This window comes from Equus caballus, chromosome 10 (assembly GCF_041296265.1).
Source record: "Equus caballus isolate H_3958 breed thoroughbred chromosome 10, TB-T2T, whole genome shotgun sequence".
NCBI lineage: Eukaryota > Metazoa > Chordata > Mammalia > Perissodactyla > Equidae > Equus > Equus caballus.
The window spans coordinates 84,643,077-84,664,007 of NC_091693.1; the positions used below are offsets into that span (position 1 = coordinate 84,643,077).

Below are 20,931 nucleotides of genomic sequence, written 5' to 3' on the forward strand. Positions count from 1 at the left end.
TCTAAACATAGACAGAGGCAACAAAGATGCGAATGAAGAGATAGAGTCAATAAACACTTAGTAGGTAAAGAGGACAGAATTTGATAATGGATTGGATTGTGGGAGCAATGGAGAACGAAGTTCCCAGGTTCCTGGCAGTCAAAGGTCAGACAGTGGTGCCATCAACCTAGAGAAGGATTTCCAAAAACTGTAGGAAACAAGGACGAGAGAAGCACCAGCTTCCACTTTCAATGCATTTGGACTGAAGCAACTGCGTGACATCTGGGTGGAAAATCAGGATGGTTGGAGACTAACGTCTGAACAGCAGGGTGTGGGTTTCCAAGCTAAGATTTAGAACCACTTGGTCACTCAGTGTTATTTGAAGTGATATAGAAGGAGATGAAACCCCAGACAAAACAGAGCAAGAAAAATGCTCATAATAAATCTCCAGGCAGACAGCAAGGAACCCATAAAGGAGGCCAGGAAGGATCAGCAGAAGAGAAAGGCAGCACGTCAAGACAGTACTGACAAGAGAGAAGGGTCAGGTTGCAAGGAGGGGACAACAGGGCCAAGGGCAGATCGCCTCAGAGACCAAGGAGGTTTTAAAGGAGAGGACTGCTGGCGACCTCGAGGGCAGGTTCAGTGGATGGCGGCAGACAGAGCCAACTGGCTAAAGGGAAATACTGAAGAGAGGAGGGCAAGAGATGAGCATAAATGAAGCTCAAGTGCAGCAATGAAGAACAGGCGAGAGCAAAGGGAAGAAACAACTACACGCAGTATAAGGCTGCGGGAAGACGTCTGCGTGGAGATGTCTGGGTGGTTTCGTTCAGGGCACGCTTTCAGTGGGAGAGACAGCATGGGGGGCCATTCAACACACAAAGGAGAAAAAGGAGAATGGACGGCAGGTAGTTAGGATGGGACAGAAGAGAAAGGATCAAAAGCACAAGAGAGGAGTTTAATCCTGGACAGCAGCAGAGACACCACCCCAGAGACCAAAGGAAAGGGCGTTGGAAATGTGCTGGGAGAGGAAGGGGTTTAGGAAACTAGAAAGCCAAGAGAGCATGCAGTCCTGTTCTCCACCCCAAATAGTTCTCATCACTGTGGAGCACTTAAAGGAGGAAAACAAAATTGAGGAGAAAATCTTGGAGAAAATATGATCACTCCCCTAGAATATATCCAAGGATAATTCTCCTAGCATCTATGTCAACATATGATTCAAAACAGGTCAAAAAGAACAATTTTCAACATGAAGTTATTGGCGTTTTAAAGATTTCAAACTTGGCTTGGGATTTCCTGCATAATCTTCTATCTTCTAATATACTAACTTGATTTGTAAATCAATATCAATTAAATTACCCAGAAAAACATAATCAAATGAGTGTTATCTTCTTATCAGTATAGAGGCAGAAAAGAAGTTAAAAAATAACTCACAGAAATCGCAAGGTTCGGAGCGGGGGGTTTGTTTCGTTTTAACGGTAGTGTGTGCCAAGGGCTTGGCTAAATGTGTTTTACAAGCTACAATAACTATAACTGCAATTCCTATTCTCAACTGTGAAGCCTGTGTCTCAATAAAATGCCAGTTTGAAAGACAAGACAATAAAGACCACCGTCACCACCAGAACCCCATAAGAATATGTGAGAGGTTATAAAACAAAACGCCTTTTATAGAGCTGAACCCTTTCCAGGGTGGGCCTGTAAGACATTCTGACAGTGCACACAAATACCATCTCTGGAATGAGCCCAAAAAGGCCCAGCGGCAAGACATCTGCCCCTGAGGGTGTAACTGACTCGAAAGCAGCCCCTCCTTTGAGCAAGAGAGTCTGGAAAAGCCAGAAGCAGAGCCATCTTCCCCTACAAGCGCTCAGTGGAACCACTTTCTCCCGATCCAAATCATAGCTGTATCAAAAAGCTAAAATGGACAGCATGGTTAGTAAAACTTCATAATAAATTTGTAGAAGAAAATGTAAATAAAACATGAAAAAAGTGCCTATATATGGTTTTCATTAGGAAAAATCCCCAACTGAACCATACAATCCTAAAATACATGGAGAAAAACATTTTTTAAATTACAATCCATCACCATCACAAACAGGAAATTTGCACTGCCTTAGCAGAATTTTTTTTCCTGCTGAACCCCTAAGGAGTAACAGTGACCAAAAGAATGGAGATGATTCGCATTAGTATTCTCAACACGGATGTATTTTAAACTCGTGATCTCTGGATATTTATGGCAGCTAAGAATAAAAATGTCCAACACATTCTGAAATCAATTAGGAATATCTCCAACGTAAGTAAGGCAAACAATTCAGGTAACCAAATCAAGGCTTCATGTGTGACGCTTTCCCCGCTGCAGTTCTGACTACGTTTCTATAGCAACACCAACAAATACACTTATACAGATACTTCTGCAACCGAAATGAAAACCAATAATCACTCCTCTAGCTCATTCCTATTATGGCTGCCAACAACAAAAAAAACAGCCTTCCTAAACTTCATTCCAGAAACTTCAAAACCTAAGGCTTAAAGATACAACAGTTGCAGTTAACCACAACTGTCGGACATTCTCAAATTCTTCAGAAGGCAAGCTAATGACAGAGAAGGTATAACTGTTACTTCTTTGACAATAACTCATTCTGAACAACACAAAAGACAAGACAGCAAAAGAAAGTAATTTCTAACAAATGACTTACTTGGAAAATTATCTAAATTCTAAAGAAACAGAACACTGAAAACTTTGTGCCAAAGTGTAAAGCAAAGAATTCAATCTTCTAAAGCCAAGAGATAAGCACATTTCTCTGCCCAAGTTTCAGACACGTTTTCAAAATCTCTTTCGTTGGTGCTATTGTTTTGAAGCAAATAAAATACTTTACTAACAGTAATAGGCCTGCCTATTTTGCGAGCAAGCTTTCTGCTGAAGGCTTTACAAACATCCTTATTTATGCCTTGAAACATCTCTGCACAGCAAGTATTATCAAGTTCATTTTATATGTGAATAAAATGAGGTTCAGAGGAATAAAATAACTTCTCTTAACAGGCATGGAGTGCAAATAGTATAGCGGTTTATCATCAGTCCTGGAGTTAGACAAACCTAATTTGGGTCCTGGCTTAACCCACTAACAACTATGTCCAAGAAAGAACCCACGATTTGAATCCACTTCTATCTCATTTGAAATACATCCTTGACATTACACCATGATGCTTATGCAACCTGCCAGTTAGACTTCACCAAATGCCAAAATACAGCCTTTACAGCAACAGGCTCACCTACCCATGCCTCACATTTGCAGATGAACTTTATACATTAGGACTTTACTCAACTCTGGTAAAACAAAACTTGCTGAAAATATTTTTTAGAAATACATAAGGAAAACTGTGAAACACAAATACTGGATCTTTCTATCTTCCAAACACATACATCAACAGATACACACCCGGCATACAATGCTAATGGCTAGATATACCACATAGTGCCTTTCTTCAAAGAATCGAGAACCATCTGGGGAGACCAGAGAAGTGCAAATGAAAAGTCATCCCTATAAACTTGTGAGTTGATTGTAAATGCATAAAAAAAAGTATACGTCTATGGGTACTACAAACACATATACTAGATTTCCCATAACAGTTCTGATTTCAAATATTCTGTTCTACTGTCCCCTTAAGGAAACTCACACATTCCAGATCACGCATAATTTTTCTTTTCAGTGAGATAATCATCAGATTTAGCGGTTTAGGACTAAGAGATCATTGCAGGCTAGAATGGTAAATAAAAGAAACTTGAACAGAACTTTGCAAGAGAGCGTGGATTATCGTTGGTGGGAAAGGAGGACAGGGACATTCAAGATAGGTAGGAACCGTCCTTGGGCAGGGTGAAGTAGCAAGATGCACAAGATGTTCTGGGAGACCTGGGGGAGTAGGAAGTGGTGAGTGGGGCAGGAGGCTGACCACTGTCACTGCATCAGTCACATACAAAGATAAGTCAGAGGCAATGCTGAAATAGAACCGCTGGAGGACTGTTGAGGGCTTTGAAGGTCAGGATAAGGACTTTGGGCTAAAGTAGATAGGCTAGCTCTCATAAGGATGTATTTTTTCTTTCTTTGATAACAGCTTTATTGAGATACTCTACAAGGCACCCACTTTAAGTGCACAACTCAACAGTTTTTAGTATAGTCAATTATGCCGCCATCACCACAAGCAATTTTAGAACATTTTCATCAACCCAAAAAGAAACCTCAAATATCCCAATTCATTCTATGAGGCCTGATATCAAAACCAAACAAAGACATCACATAAAAAGAAAACCATAGACCAACGTCCCTCATGAACACAGAGGCAACAAAAGTCCTCAATAAAATATTGGGAAACCAAATCCAATAAGACACTAAAAGGATCTTACATGACAACTAAGTGGAATTTATTCCAGGAATACAAGGGTGATTAAACATATGAAATTCAATCAATATAATAAATCATATTAGAAGAAAAAAAATACATGATCATGTCAATATACAGAAGAAGCATGTGATAAAAATCCAACATCTTTTAATGATAAAAATGCTCAACAAACTACAAATAGAAGGGAACCTCCTCAATGTGATAAAGGGCATCTACAAAACCCCACAGCTGACAACATACTTAATGGAGAAAGACTGAGAGCTTTCTCTGTAAGATCAGGAACAAGACGGGATGTGCTCTCTCACCACTTCCATTTGTACTTAAAGCTCAAGCCAGGGCAATTAGGCAAGAAAAACAAATAAAAAGCATCCATATAAGAAAGGAAGAAGTAAACTCTATTTGCAGATGGCATAATCATATATATACAAAATCCTAAAGAATCCAGAAAAAAAAAAGCTAATAAAGGAGTTCAGCAAAGTTGAAGGAAATAAGATCAATATTCAGACTACAGTTGTATTTCTATACAGAAGCAATAAACAACCCAAAAAATAATAATCCCACTTAGCATCAAAAGGAATAAAACACACAGGAGTAAACTGAACCAAGGAAATACAAGACATACACTGAAAACTACAAAACATTGTTCAGAGAAATCAAAGACGACCTAAATGAATCCATGTTCATGGATTCAAAGACTTAATATTGTTAGAATGGCAATAACCCCCAAAGTGATGACCAATTCAATGTAATCCCCATCAAAATTCTAACTGCCTTTTTTTCAGAAATGGACAGGTTAATCCTAAAATTCATATGGAATTGCAAGAGACCCTAGATAGCCAAACTAATCCTGAAACAGAAGAACAAAGTGGAAGGATTTACACTTCCTGATTTCAAAACTTACTACAAAGTTTGAGTATTCCAAACAGTGTGGTACTGGCATAAAGATAGACATACAGATGAGTGGAATACAATTGAGAGTTCAGTAACAAACCCATACACCTATAGCCAACTGATGGCAACAAGAGCACCAAGTCCATTCAATGAGGAAAGAGTACCCTTTTCAACAAATGGTACTGGGACAACTGGATATCAAATGCAAAAGAATGACTCTAAACTCCTACCTCATACCATATACAAAAATAAACTCAAAATGGATCAAAGACCTAAAACGAAGAAGCTAAAACTATAAAACTCTTTGAAGGAAAGAGGTACAAATCTTCATGACTTTAGATATGGCAACACATTCTTAAACATAATGCCTAAATCACAGGCAACAAAAGAAAAAACAGATGAACTGGACTTCATCAAAATTAAAAATATTTGCGAGTCAAAGGATACTAGCAAGAAAATGAAAAGACAAACCATTGAATGGGAGAAAGTATTTGTAAACCATATATCCAATAATGTTACATAGTACACAGAATGCATATATAAAGCACTCTTACAAGTCAACAACAAACATTTCTCCAAAGATCTACAAATGGCCAATCATCCCAGGAAAAGATGCCCAACATCATTAGTCATTAGAAAATGGAAATAAGACCACATAGAGTTCTGTCTTCAAATCCACTAGGATGGCTATTGAACAAAATGAAAGAAAGAAAATAACAAGTGTTGGCAAGGATTCGGAGAAATCTGAACCCTCATACGTGACCACTAGTGGGAATGTAAAATGATGCAGGAGGTTCCGAAGGTGCTGAGGGGAGGGGAAATGGGAAGCGAGTGCTTAAGAGAGACAGGATTTCTTTTGGGGCGATGAAAATGTTCTGAGACAGTGGTGATGGTTGAACACCATTTTGAATATAATAAAGACCAGTGAATTGTACACTTTAAAATGGTGAATTTTATGTGAATTTTATATTTTTTTTAAAAAGAAAGAAACTTCATACTCTTTAGCTATATCATTCCCAAAACTCCCAACCCCAGGCGACCACTAATCTACTTTCTATCTCTATAGATTTCACTATTCTGGACATTTTACCTAAATGGAATCATATTATATATGGCCTTTTGTGTCTGGCTTCTTTCAAGTTTCATCCATGTTGTAGCATGTATCAGTACTGCATTCCTTTGTATACCCAAATAATATTACAGTCTATGGCTATACCATATTTTGTTTATCCATTCACCCACTGATGGGCATTTGTGTTGTTTCTACTTTTTGGCCATTATGAATAAATAATGCTGCTGTGAACATTCGTGTATAGCTTTTTGTGTGGACGTATGTTTTCATTTTTCTTGAATATAACAGCTAGGTCAAATGATAACTTAATATTAATGATATGATAATTAATAATAACATTAATGATAATGTTAAGGTTTTTGAGGAACTGCCCGACTGTTTTCGAAAGTGACTACACTATTTGCCATTCCCATCAGCAGTGTACACCAGTTCCAATCCTCTGAACATTTGACTGTGGCCAAGCAGGATGACCACTAAATGCTGCTTGAGAAAGAGAAATTTGGGGACCCTGAATTGGAAAGGAGGGACAGTAGAAGCCAGACAGTCTGAATGGAAGGCTACACAAAAAGGCTCGTGTGGGTGGAGGAAATGGGGAGATGTTGGTCAAAAGGTACAAACCTTCAGTTATGAGTAAGTTCTGAGGATCTAATGTATAGCATGGTGTCTACAGTTAATAATACTGTATTATATACTTGAAATTTGCTGAGAGTAGATCTTAAGCGTTCTCCCCCCACCCCAAAAAAGTAACTATATGAGGTGATGAATGTGCTACCTTGATTGTGGGAACCACTTCACAACGTCTATGTATATCAAATCATCATGTTTTACACTTTAAATATATTACAGTTTTGTCAAGTGCACCTCAATGAAGCTGGGGAAAAAAACAGGCTTGTGTGGAAGCAGGAGTACTAATGATGAATAAGGGACTGATACCAAATAAATTTCAGAGAAAAGTTCATAGAAGTTGATGTCTAGATAGTGAATAAACACAAGGTACAATTAAAAAATAATGCTGAGGTCTCAAGCCCAGAACACTAGAAGTTGCAAGATTGTGGAACTTTTAGGCACACTGAGTTTGAAGAGATGATGTGACATCTAAGTTGTTGGAAAGGATTACAGAAAACAAGGAAAGAGATGATGCTTTGGGAGTCATCCCAGAAGTGAGAGAGAATGATCCTAATTCTAGCATTTGTTATTATTATTAATGTTTTACCTATTTCCAAAAAAGTCACTATTCTTGAAAGCTTTGGTAATAATAGAAAAAGCACCTTAAAAGCCAGGATTTCCTCATAAAAATAAAAGGACTATTTCACTGGCAGGGCATCCAAAGGGGCTAGAAGGAGACAGAAATCTGCATAACAAGAATAGAGTTCAAGGTACATAGAAACCAAACGCGGCAGATGGAATCTACCTACTCAGGCAAGGGCAGAGCCACCTACGCGTGTTTAAATGAGCAAATACTCAGAAGGAAGTCTCAGCATCAGGCTAATCCACCAAAGGAACATTGGTTACACACCAGCTCCGAGGGCAGGTAAGTGCTAAGGAAGGAAGGACAGGAGGCCCAACAGCACATCATTCAGTGAGGGCTCCTTCACTCAGCAATTACTGAGAGCCCATTAAGCGCCAGACAATCTGAACACAGATGTGATAACTGCCTTTGTGGAGCTTATAACCTGACAGGGGAGAAAGGCAAGTAAAAAGTCAACTGGAGACAGAGGTGGTTACTCAGAAGAGCATAGAGCAGGTATATCTAACAGGGAGGAGGGAACCAGTGGCAGAGAGAACCATAGAAGGAAGGCTACCCAGAGGAAGTTGTATCCACATTGAGACCAGAGAGTACAATTCACCTGGCAACAGGTACCAGAGTCTAGAGATGAGAGAAAACCTGACAGATGAGCAGGGAAACCCGACTAGTAAGTTAAAATCTAGAACAGCAAGAAACTTATAAGGTAAAAGCCAGTTAAAAAGCTCTTCTGAAAAGCAAAGTGGTGCCATGAAAGGATTTTAAGCACAAAACTAAAAGACTTTAAAGCTTCCACTCTGACTACAGCATGAAGAACAGATTAAAGAAAAACTAGAAAAAAGCAGGAAAACCAGACACAACATGATATATTTATCCAGACAAGAAACGATAGCTGTACTAATGTTTAAAACAAAATAAAATGCTAACAAATGGGTAGCCTCTGCTCCCTCTCCTCCAAAGGGAATTCTGCCATTGTAATTTCAATTTTGAAAGCAGCTTGACTGATTCATTGTGAAATAAGCTGAGTTACTAGAGGAAAGAAAAGAATAGATCCATAAAGCATGCACAGGAGAGACTCAAGCTGAAACTGAGAGCATTAACTGTTTGGCAGGAAATTGGTTTAAGGAGAGAGTCTGAGGGTTGCTCTATTCTGTGATCAGGAAGAATCAGAAAAATTCATAACTGATGAAGATAACGTTTTTTAAGTTTTGCTGTTTTAATGAAACAAGTTATTTTGTTTTTCAAGAGACCAGAGTAAAACCATAAATGGTTTGTCAATTCTTTGTCAATGTTGAGACTTGTGTTTCTTTGGCTACCAGAGTTAAAACTGGACCATGAGAGAGCTCAGCTTTATGTAGGTTATAGTATCTGACTGTGGAAGGGGTCAGTGGAATGAAATGGATAAATTCAAGAAATATTCAATTAGTAGAACGGTAAGAAGCCAGTGACACATGAGAGTTAAGGGAAAGAGAAAGAAAGCGAAGATAAAGTTCAATTAATCCAACAGCAAAGCCATTCACTGAAATACTTAACAAAGGAGGAGTAGGGCTTTTAGCAGACAACTTAGTGAGTTCAATTTAAATCAAGTAACAAAACAAAGAGGTATAACCAATAAGCCAATAGTGGAGATAAAATGGAATCAGATAAAAATACTCAATTAATCCAGAGGAAGACAGAAAAATACTCAATTAATCCAGAGGAAGACAGAAAAAGAAACAAAGAGCAGACGGAACAAATAGAAAAACAAACAGCAATATGGTGCCCAACACCACAAATACTTAAATGGAAATGGCCTAAATGCACCAATTAACACTGTCAGACTGGGTAAAAAGCAAGACCCAACTCTATGCTATGTGCAAGAAATCTACTTTAAATATAAGGACTGGGAAAAGAGAAATGGTATCAAGAAGCAAATCATGATGTACAGAATGAATTGTGATGGCAAAGCAAAGAGATGGCCCTAGACAACGGAAATGAGGTGCTCTGCTTGGTATAAAAGTGAGGGGAGAAAGTCTAGAAAAAGAACACATAATATTACAAATAAACGTGGTCCATTTACTATGCTTCAGGTATATAAGTAAATGTCCTAAAGGTGTTTACAACCTAACTATACAAGTAAATTTTAGTTACTAAACTGTACAATCTTGGTTCAAAGTCGATGACTCGGAAACACGTCAATTTTATGGCTGCAGTACTCCTTTCTACCCTTATTTCCACTTCCCCCTTCTACCAGGTTAGTAACGTGCACCTCCACGACTGTGTCCTCTTCCACACCCACATGAAACACAATGATAGTCATATGGGGGGGCGAGGGAGGAGCTTAAGAAATCTGTGTGCTAAACCAAGTATGCATTTACATGGGCTTTACAGTTAACAAAGCCTTCACCTCTGCCCAATTGCATACATATTTAATACATTTAAGAGATTTTCAACGTGTCTGCTTTGTATTTGCATTTTATTTTGCCTGCTTTCTTAAATCTAAAGCTGTAATATTTTTGCTCCTTGACTCCCAAAATGCCTATATTCTTTAAAACAGCAATGTTTTTTGAACTTCAGCACATATATACTTCTTTCTGCCAATTTTTATGATTTGAAATTATGCCCGAAAATTCTCAATGAACATTTTGAGGGGTTATGCTAATTACTAGGGAAGGTGGGAACAATATGAAGATCCCATATGCTTAACATCTTGCTTTTATTCCTCTTTAGAAAAGGATATTTAGTCTTTGCGAAAGAGAAGCATAAAAATATTTTTTCAAGCTTTTATTTTGAGAAGACTGTGAAAAGTTCACATCCATGGTTATAATTTGTTTCTCTTGGATCTAAACATACACCCACCCATTGGCTTTAGAAAAGTGCTTGCAGAAACCCTAGGACAGTGAGACTTCCTGGAAATTCCAATTAAATAAGAAAGAAAGAAAGAAAGAAAGAAAGAAAGAAAGAAAGAAAAAGTACCCTTTCCATGAAGGGATAGCCAGTAGCAACAAACGCAAACGTTCTCTTGAATTACTATCAATCTGTAAAATCCTATTCCTACACAAAAGATACATTCATTCAACAAATATTTCTTGAACAACTACTAGAAAGGTAATTTACAAAAGGGTTCTCCCTCTCACATACTTGATACATGGTGAAATTCCATTAAATATTAAGCAGAACGATTCAGTAAAATTTATTTATCCACAGTTTTGTGAGATACTTCCCAGTCCCGAGAATGCCTCTCCTTGCTATTGAGTGGCTGCCTCCCCATGTGAACAATCAGATTCCTAGGGGCAAAGACTGCAACCTTACATCCACATCCCCAGCAGCCTAACACAGGACTTGGCATGCAGTAGGTAGTCAAAGGAACATTTGACAAATGAATGAATAATTGGATCATATTCATTAAGTAGTGCGCAGCTACAAACAAAACCCCAATAACAAAAAAATAGACTCAGTCCAGGCACCGCTCCTGATCCCTTCCTCCCCCTCTGCAACCAGGCTCACTTTGTTGTCCTTTTTCTATGTGTATTTCCACTGCTGAAATGACCATTTTTGAATTCTTTCTCTAAGGGTGTCTTACTGTGAACTGATGAACAGCTCAGTCTTCTTCCTCATCTCTGAATCCCCAGCCTGGCACACAGTATAACCGGGCACAAATTTGTCTCATAATAAAGAGGAACAAATACCAAGGATACCTCCTTCAATCAGTATTCCCAAGCTTCAGATTATTATTCAGTAGTAAACACAACGTACTTAATTGGTAACAGTGAGATTTACTATCACAATTAAGTTAAATAAATATTTGATCCTAGTCAACTTTATAATAAATACTACCTAAAAAGGAAAATTCATAGCACCAGATTTTACTGCACAGAGAAATACAAAAGTGCTACTGTGGATGGAAATGTCACCTAGAAGCTAGAAAGAAAAGAAACACAAAATCAGCTTCCTTGGGCAGATTCTAACTGACCAATTAAAAAAAAAAAAAAATCACCAGAATAGATACTCAGGGAAATTGAGCAATTCTCAAAAAAACCTGGCATGTAATATTTCTAAAACACAGATATTTGTAATTCTGTCTCTTCCTTCAAAAAAACAACAACAACAACAATAATTTTTAAAAGGCTTCCAGCAGTTCCAGTGGTTCTGCAGGGAGAATGGTGGCCAGACTTCTCAGTGCAACTTCATGGTCCAGCACTGGCTGGCTCCAACCCAGATTCACAGCTTGTCTTCTGCTCCCATCCTGTCCCTCACATACCCTGAACTCCAGCCATACCAGCCTCCTCAACACAAAATGAATCTTCATGCTTCCGTGTCCTCATTAACGCTGACTCTCCTCTGTCTAGACTGTCCGCTTCCCATGTCTATGCTTGGAAGAAAAAAATCCAACCCAAGTTTACAGGTATAAGGTTAAAAATATGCAGTTTATGACCAAACATAATAATAGCTCTGTTACTGATTTTTAAGCCACAAGATATCCAGAACAAAACGTGGGGTTAGAGGGAGCCCAATCAAGTTGTCAGCTTTATTCTCCTCCTTAGGGAGTCCCTACCACTCCAGCAATACCCAGTGGCAGAGCATGCAGGATACCAAGGAAAGTTGGACTAAAATGAGCTAAGAGTAATGCAGCCCCTTCTCCGAGACAGCGCTGAGACAGACGTGGTGGGTGAAGGCAATCCGCCCAGTGAACAGAACCAGGGGCAGGAAGATCTGACCAGGACTCACACTTCAAGGACACGCTATGCCCAGAGCAATCCCTGCTCTTACTTACCTAATCATGCATCCCATGAACCACACAACCCATGACCTACAGAACGTGATTTATGCCTATGCAATAGGACAGGGCAGGGTCCTGTCCTGGGGGAAACCTGAACAATGGAGCTGACCACTGACTTACGGGCTGGATGAAAACGAAAGCAGAGGAAGGAACATCACCAGCAGACTGAGTTCTATGAGACAAGACATTGTCTCTAGATGCAGTAGATCCACAGGACTTTGCATGGTCTGCCCTTGGCGAGGGAAGGGCTATCTGTGGTTGCACCTATGAACATTGAACTAAAAGGATATACACATCTATATACTATACTTAAACGTATAGAAGTGTGTGTGTACACACACACATATCAGACAACAAGGGTGAAAGGTAGCACTCCTAACAATCAACTTAGCTGTCACACCTAACTGCCTATTTGTCCCCATCTCCCTGATCTTTTCCTTCCATCACAGTCAACCTTAATGATTCTAATAATTCCGACTGCTTCTAGTCAAGCCTTTTGGGTTCAGCCATAATTTGGGTATCTCACATCCTCCTCCTCAATCTCTTATCTCCTCCCATTATCCCGTGTAATTCCATGTTAACCAAACTAGAACACCTAAATTCAATAAATGTTGAATGAACCAACAAAACAGCACAGTTGTAACAAGGAAATTTGTTTTTGCTGCCTTATTATCTATATATCAAAAGTAAATATTCTTCCTGTTGGACCCCAGAGTAACGAGAATGGGCTTGAGATACTTTTTCTCTTCTGAAGAAGGACTGGTCCCAGTATCCACCAATCCCCTGGGGAGGGTTTCCTCCCACTTTGACCTCTAATTATATAGGAGTATCCATAGAGAGAAATGGTTTATTTCTGCCATGGAGTTTATTGTAACAGCATCTGTCCTGTACCAATTGTACATTTATCTTTAAAAGAAACAGATGGAATGGCATGACACAGCACTTGGTATCATCCTATAAAACAAGCCTAGCTGAGGGCTAGACACATATAAACACTGTAATCCCTGTGTACCTCTGCCTCAAATGACGGGGTCAGGCCACGGCAGAATCAGCTCTTGTGGGAAATCAGTCAGCCAGCTGTCCAGGACGGGCCAGGGCTTATGTGACCACATCTTTACTTGATTCAAAGGCTTCTTAAAAACTCTAATAGAGACTTGTTATGCTTTTAGGATCCTGGAAAACATCTAAGATGACACATATTTCTGGCACGTATGTCTTTGGGCAACAAATGTACACACTTTCTACTAATTGAGAACTTTCGAGTAAGCCGTCTAATGAATGAATGCCCCATGGATTAACATGCACGACCATCATAAAAATTTACAGACATATTTGCCATATTTTGCAAAGAGAAAAGAAGGTTTAAAAGGATAATGCTGTTGTTTTAACCCATGTGTACATAATTCACAGAGAAAAGACTGGAAATGCTCAGCCAAAATGGGAACAATGGTTGCTCATGAATGCAGGCAATGGGAAATTTTGCTTTACTGCTTTATTTGTATTTTTCTATATCACAAGTTTTCTTCACTGAATATGTTATCGTGATTAATCTATTTAAAAATTTTTTTCTTAAAGTCCATTAAAACAAAAAATGTGACATTTTCTCCCTTTATTTCTCTACTCCTGCTTCAGTAGTTTTAAAGGCTGTACAAAACAGGACAACTAAGAGCAAGCAAAGTTGTCATAAACTGGTACCGGGCCACGTGGTACACATTTAGCTAAAACACACAGGTACATTCGGACTGTTCCTCTTTGAGCTTACACTAGACACAAGAAACCACTGGAGTGTCAGCAGCACAAGCTCGCACACACTGCTGCATGAGGGGCCTTAAAGTTAGATTTTAACCAGGTTTAAAAGAATGAAAGGAATTTCCTGGATTTTATCAGGGCAATTTCCCAACAGATTTTTGCCCCCACTTCTTCTTATTGCAAGGATTAAAGCCACTTAGAAAATTTGAGTGTATACTTGCCACTTAAAATGCTATTAAGAACATATAAATTAAGAGAGCTTTAAAAAGCAATACACATCAACAAAAGGCTTAGAGTTCCCGTTCTGAAGTTGTTTTAACAGTTTCCGATGAAGTCAGTCAAAAAGCATCAAACGCTGAGGTCACATGGAAGTGCAGGAGGGATCCACTCTCAGACCACACAGCGCCACGGAGAGACAGGGAGCACACCCCCGCGTTCGGTCGAGAGTGAGCCTGTCTTTGGTTTACCATTTAAGAAGTGTCACTGTCAAGTTTTCACTACAACTACATTAAAACTCCAAGCCGTACACACACACAATTTAACACAGCACAAGGAGAGGGACATATTTTTCAGAACTGCAAAATGGCATCTGCAGAATGTCTCAAAGGAACCACAAAGGAATTTCTTTAGCCCTAACAAAGGGAACAATGTTTCCACTAGGGCAGACAGGACTATCGCATTTCAAGAGGGGAAAGGCAGTAAAAATTAACACAGAACAGAACTGAACGTGTAGAATGATAGCCTGTAGGGAAGAATTAAGACTACTGAGGATACGTTTCACTCATTATGACAGACAAAAGTCAAAGAGGGCTTCACGTTTTAAAAATTGGGTAATTTCAAATGTTCATTTTGAAAAGGAAGAGTATAACTAAAAAAATCAAAACATAAAATTACTTACCTCGACAATGGAATCAACTAAGTTTTTGAGATGCCTAAACACGGTGCTTCTATAATTCACGTTGTTTAAAAGACAGCTTACAACAAGCTATGCCAGCACTATGCTGATCAATCGACATGTATCATTTCATCTACTTTCTCATGACCACTCTATGAGAAACATACTATCAATGCCTCCATGGTACAGATAAGGACACTGAGGCTTAGAGATATAAAATGACTCAGTATCAGGCGGATCTGAGTTACAATTCCAACTCCTTCACTTACTAGCTATGAGACTTTGACTTTCTTTCCAAGATAGTTTTACTTGGAATTTCAAGACTATCAACATCAAATAATGTTCAGAAGGATTAAAGACAAACTACTGTCAAAAATGGGACAAAGGGCCAGCCCGGTGGGGCAGCGGTTAAGTGCACACGTTCCACTTCAGCGGCACAGGGTTCGCTGAGTCGGATCCCGAGTGCGGACACGGGCACCGCTTGGCAAGCCATGCTGTGGCAGGCGTCCCACATAGAAAGTAGAGGAAGGTGGGCACAGATGTTAGCTCAGGGCCAGTCTTCCTCAGCAAAAAGAGGAGGATTGGCAGCAGATGTTAGCTCAGGGCTAATCTTCCTCAAAAAAAAAAGGGACAAGAACTTCCCTAAAATAGCATACCGAAATGGAACTAGAAGCTTAATAAACTGGGGAGCGGAGGGGAAATCAAGACATACCCACTCTTAATCAACCGAGTAACATTTTCAAAACACTGTTGAGAGAAAGGCTTAAGAAATGCCTTCAGAAAAAAAGAGAGAGAGAGAATGCCAAGAGCCAAGGTTAATTACAAAATAAATATCTGAATATACCGGATGGAGGAAGATCATACTCAGGATCTTAAGCTGATTGTTACTCACTTTTATGAAGCGTATGTACTCGGTTATCTTCAGTGCACAGTACCCTAAAAAACAATTTGATGACTTCTGTATTGTCAAAAAAACTTCAGTTATAATTACCAACAGTAGACACTCATTAAAGTAAAACCAGTAAATAAGTTATCAGGGGTCGGCCCCATGGCCAAGTGGTTAAGTTCGTGCACTTTGCTTCGGCGGCCCAGGGTTTCGCTGGTTCAGATCCCGGGGGCAGACATGGCACTGCTCATCAGGCCACGCTGAGGCGGCATCCCACACAGTACAACCAGAGGGACCCACAACTATTATATACAACTATGTACTGGGGGGCTTTGGGGAGAAGAAGAAAAAAAGAAGATTGGCAACAGATGTTAGCTCAGGGCCAATCTTTAAAAAAATAATAAGTTGTCAACAGGCACATTTTTCTCATAATTATTTGTTTCTCATAAATTATCTGTGAGACCTGACAAAGTCAGAGCCCTAACTTTGACTCTCTACCCTACTAATTTCCTGTCCTGATCACCTCATTCATATGTTCCGAAAACCTCAGTAACTGCAGGAAAAAAACAAACCCTGCCACCTGAATCACAGAGTCCTCCTGGCTCTGGCCAGACCCCTTTCTGGCCTTTCTGCTTAGTCCCGTCCATGACGAATTCTACTGTTGAGAGTGAAAGAGCACCTCGCGTCTCCAGGCTCACTCCTCCGGCCTCTCAAGTCAGCCAGCCGAGCAGCATGTCCAACATCACTACCACCACCGGGCAAAGCCCGGCTACCATGCTATGACCTTGCCCAAGACTTGCCTGCTACTCCTGGCTCCACGCCATCCTCCCCTCCTCCAGGGGCCCAGAGCACTCCTCATCTCTCTCCTAGAGCTCAGCCCTTTTCTACAGCATAGGCCCCGTGGCCACATCTCACCCACTCTACTAAACAAGTCTGTCTTACTCATCTGGGTATCCTCCACAGCAAAACACACACATCCCTGCACAAAGTTATGCGTAGCATATCCAGGGAGAAAGAAATGTAGTTACAAGAAAACCCCTTTATGAAAAGAAACTCAGCACACCTATTTTTTCAAACAATTCCAGGCATCATAATCGTATTTTTCTATTATCCAAGATAATCACCATAACAATTCAATAAAGTAAGCCTAATATTAAATTAAACAGCACTTTAATGAAACAAAAATGATTTTGGCACATTTATAATGAAAAATTTCATTCCATCTTTTACGATTCATATTAGGAAAATGCGAGGAGTATGGAACTTACCATCCGTACGTTGTCTGGTTGGTTCTCACGGGTTAACATGAACCTACAGGGTCATTATCTTCAAAAAGTCATTAAATTCTATGAAAAGCAAGAAAAAAAATAGAAATGGCTCTGAAATAAGCCCTATAATAATATATTTTGGGATATACAGTCCTCTTGAATCATATAATTTTAGATCCAGGAGGCACCTGAAAAAATAATTTAGCCAATTCTTTACAATACAGATACTAGAGAATCTAAGAACCTTTAAACTGAGCTAAGTGACTGAGATATTTTTTAGACTATCCTGAGAAAAGGCAGAAACCTGACCTCCTGGCAAAGGACATCTGCCAGTGTTTTTCATTTGCATTAACTTGTTAAACCAACCAGGTGAAGAGCTCTCATTTCTGAACGACTTTGCCCCTCAATACACTCTTGCACACACCCCTTCCCTCTTGCTGTCTCCTATTCCCAATGCCCCTCACACCTGGAGCTTCCCATTCCCTACAGGTGTAAAAGCGGCATGACAAGACATGGAAGCAACCTAAGTGCCCAGCAACAGACGAATGGATAAAGAAGATGTGGTACATATATACAATGGAATACTACTCAGCTGTGAAACAGAACAAAATCATTCCATTTGCAATAACATGGATGGACCTTGAGGGAATTATGTTAAGTGAAATAAGCCAGCGAGAGAACGATAATCTGTGTATGACTCCACTCACATGAGGAATTTTAAATTATGGACTAAGAACAGTTTAGTGGATACCAGGGGAAAGGTGGGGTGGGGGGTGGGCACAAAGGGTGAAGTGGTGCACCTACAACACGAATGACAAACATTAACGTACAACTGAAATGTCACAAGATTGTAACCTATCATTAACTCAATTAAAAAAAAAAAAGCGGCACGAAAATGTGCAATAGTGGCTGTTTTTCTTTAACTCCAGGCATCACTATAATCTCTCCTCCCCGCACAGCCTTGATCAGAGGAAGGCACGGAGGATCCTCTTCCCTTCACGCTGCACAGGGCGCAGGAACTGCAGCAGAGAGCAGGGACAAGGACCGCTAGAAAAGTGAAGGGGAGCCTGTCCAAGACAGGGGTAGCTGTGGCTGCCGGAACTGAGGCATAAGACAAGAAAGTCACTATTTTATTCTTCTGGAACACTCAAACATAACTGTGTGACAGTTATGCAGAACTTTTAGGATATATCTATATAAAAACAACATAAGTTCAGCTCCCAGGAAACCTGGCCAACCCAGATCTGGACCACATCTCCACAAGCTCCGCCGCAGGTTCCGCACCAGCCATCCCCCCGACTTACTGCGCCTGCATAACAGCCCCTGTGAGACAGGATCCACAAACAGTCATTCTATTCTAGGAGAACGACATCATCAATCCCAAATACCACTACCCCTCATGCAGTCAAAACAGAGCATCTGAAGAAACACCAACTCACATTTACCAGTAAGAATTCCCTGGGTGATCACAGAGCTCCTCAGAACTCACACCTGCAGCCTGGTCTGCAAGCACCTTGCTCATTGGCACAACACACTCCAAGGACGCGTGGATTAGGATAAACGCCTTAAGTGGCAATGCTGACACAATTCAGTTCCTAACGCTTACGTCAGAGGTGGCCCAGCCCCAGGTCAAGAAATAATACTGATACTAGAACCCAACGGTAAACATAAATATCTTTGGGAAGTAGCGTTCCTCTTCCAATCACAAAATTAATTCCTGAATTATTTTACTCTTTTCCCAGAACCAAACAGAAATAAGTGGAAAATAATTGTGAAAGGCCTAGGGAGTATACAGATCCATTATTACTTAAATATAATGAATAAAAAAAGATTTCTCAAGAGAAATAAGATCACACTCGAGCAACACACGAAACTTCTGCACAAGTGCATCACAACTATGCACTTCTGTTTCAAGGGAAACAAGCATACGTGTGTGCACACACATCACACAGGTGTGCTCGGTCCACACAGTGGCGTGGCTGCTTTCCTCTACAGCTCCAGGAATTGGTCTCCTTCGGCACCACACCTTCTATGTCCTGCCGCTTTTCCGCAATGAACAAGTCGGGAGATGGCAGGCAAGTAGCTTATAGAGAGACGGGAAAAAAGTAAGCAAGTGATCGAAAAGGAGACTTTTTACATTATACTGAACAAACTTTTTAGTACAACACTAGGGAACAAATTAAGTACAGCATTATAAGAAACGCAGGGCACTGCCAGAAAAAGAAAAAAAGAATTTTCTTAATTCTGTTTCTTCCTACGTTAGCCACTCAGGCTATTTCCATCATATTTCTCCAGCACTTACACTGTCATCTCTAGTGGAGTTTCCCCACCCACTCAATCATTTAAAAAACGTTTGGAAAAGAACCAGAAGTATAATCAACCTCGCCAAAAGACATTCAGATTTTTGTCCCCACCCTAATATTTGGCTATTTATGCTTATTTCTCGATCTCTTTCCATTCTTCCACCCTTTCCTTCTTCCCGCACTACAAATACACCCAAGCAATTAAGTTACTTCCTTTCTTCCCCACTCCCTACCTCTCAGATTTGCAACATTAATTTCTTCATTCCCCTCATTCCACCTTCAATTCTTCCCTCAAGATACAGAAAGCCAAGAAATGAAGAAAACTGTCAGTAAGCCTTCAAGATGTAGAATTTAATATGCTGAAGACTTCTTGTGGAGGGGTTTTTCCAAGAAAACAAAAACTGAGGATTCTCCATCACCTATTTTTTCAGACATTCCTCCCATCGCATCAAAGTCACTTCAACTGTTTTACATAGTTTCTTCTAGAATGAGAAAGGTCAAACAGGGGTGAGGGTGAGCCCGAGGCTCTGCGTGCCAGTAAGTTATCTGAATCCGTAACACCAGCCTCAAAAAGGACATCTAACTAGCTGTTGACCAAAAGATAAAATGTGCAAATCATTCTAGACTTGCTTTTTCTGCAGACATTCCCGAGATGAGCCAGCACAGAGACGAGGGAAGACGCCATGCTTCCTAATTCGCCCTGATGTGCTCAGAACCTTTCTAACACGTCAGAGTAATACATGAGACCCTACAAGGTGCTCTCCTAGTACCAGGAAGACAAGCAAAGTGGAGGGGAGAGAGAGGCAGGAAGGGGATGACAAGACAACATCCTCATCCAGACTAACACACACAACCCGGTGCAAAGCTGACATTCACGAAATGCTCAAATTTCAAGACAACCGTAGAAGGAACGCCGTAAGACTGTGTGAGCAACTGCAAAAGGAATTATACAGCTCAGAACTCCTATAGGAGTTCAGCAACCTACGGCAAATGTATTCCAGAGTAGAAGAAATTTGGCATATGAGATGGTAATTAACAGCTTGGCAAAACCACGGAAAAGTTTTAAGAGATTTACTGGTTTTAATGCGGTGGAAAAGAAAAACTTCAAATATGCTTCAGCTTATGCTAAACGTAAAACATATATTTTTAACCTCTATTCCTTTCAGGTTCACGTCAACCCTAAAATAGCAGAAATCCAGCCATATCATAATGGTTTTCAAACTTCTCCGAAGCACTTGGGGCAAATGAATTTAACTGCACAGGTGGGTCTGGGGAGTCTCAGTGTTCCACTTTTTTTCACACTCAGTTATACGTAGAAGGACTGAACTCTCTGGGGCAGGGACCTCTAATTATCCTAGAAGACAATACTTCCCAAATGCTCCCAGTAAATAGTGACATCAGCAGAACAGCAGAGTGAAAAGCATATGGCTCTAATTCCAGCTCTGAAAGTAACCGTCATTTTGAGCAAGTCATTTACCTTCACTTTATGAAATT

General features: G+C 40.0%; 1 protein-coding gene across 39 annotated transcripts in view; it reads right to left on the reverse strand.

Annotated features, from left to right (window-relative positions):
• The window catches only part of EPB41L2 (erythrocyte membrane protein band 4.1 like 2), a 204,421-nt gene that overhangs the window by 128,169 nt on the left and 55,321 nt on the right, over nucleotides 1–20,931 (reverse strand). For 9 of the 39 annotated variants that reach the window (XM_070223835.1, XM_070223840.1, XM_070223832.1 and 6 more), the window contains exon 2: nucleotides 15,873–15,916. The exons of 19 other annotated variants lie outside the window; for them this stretch is intronic. The gene's annotated coding sequence lies outside the window, so the exon portion shown is untranslated. Of the gene's footprint in view, nucleotides 1–15,872; nucleotides 15,917–17,134; nucleotides 17,213–20,931 lie in introns of all 39 variants that reach the window. 11 more of the 39 variants (XM_070223821.1, XM_070223836.1, XM_070223831.1 and 8 more) reach the window with 2 other exon arrangements.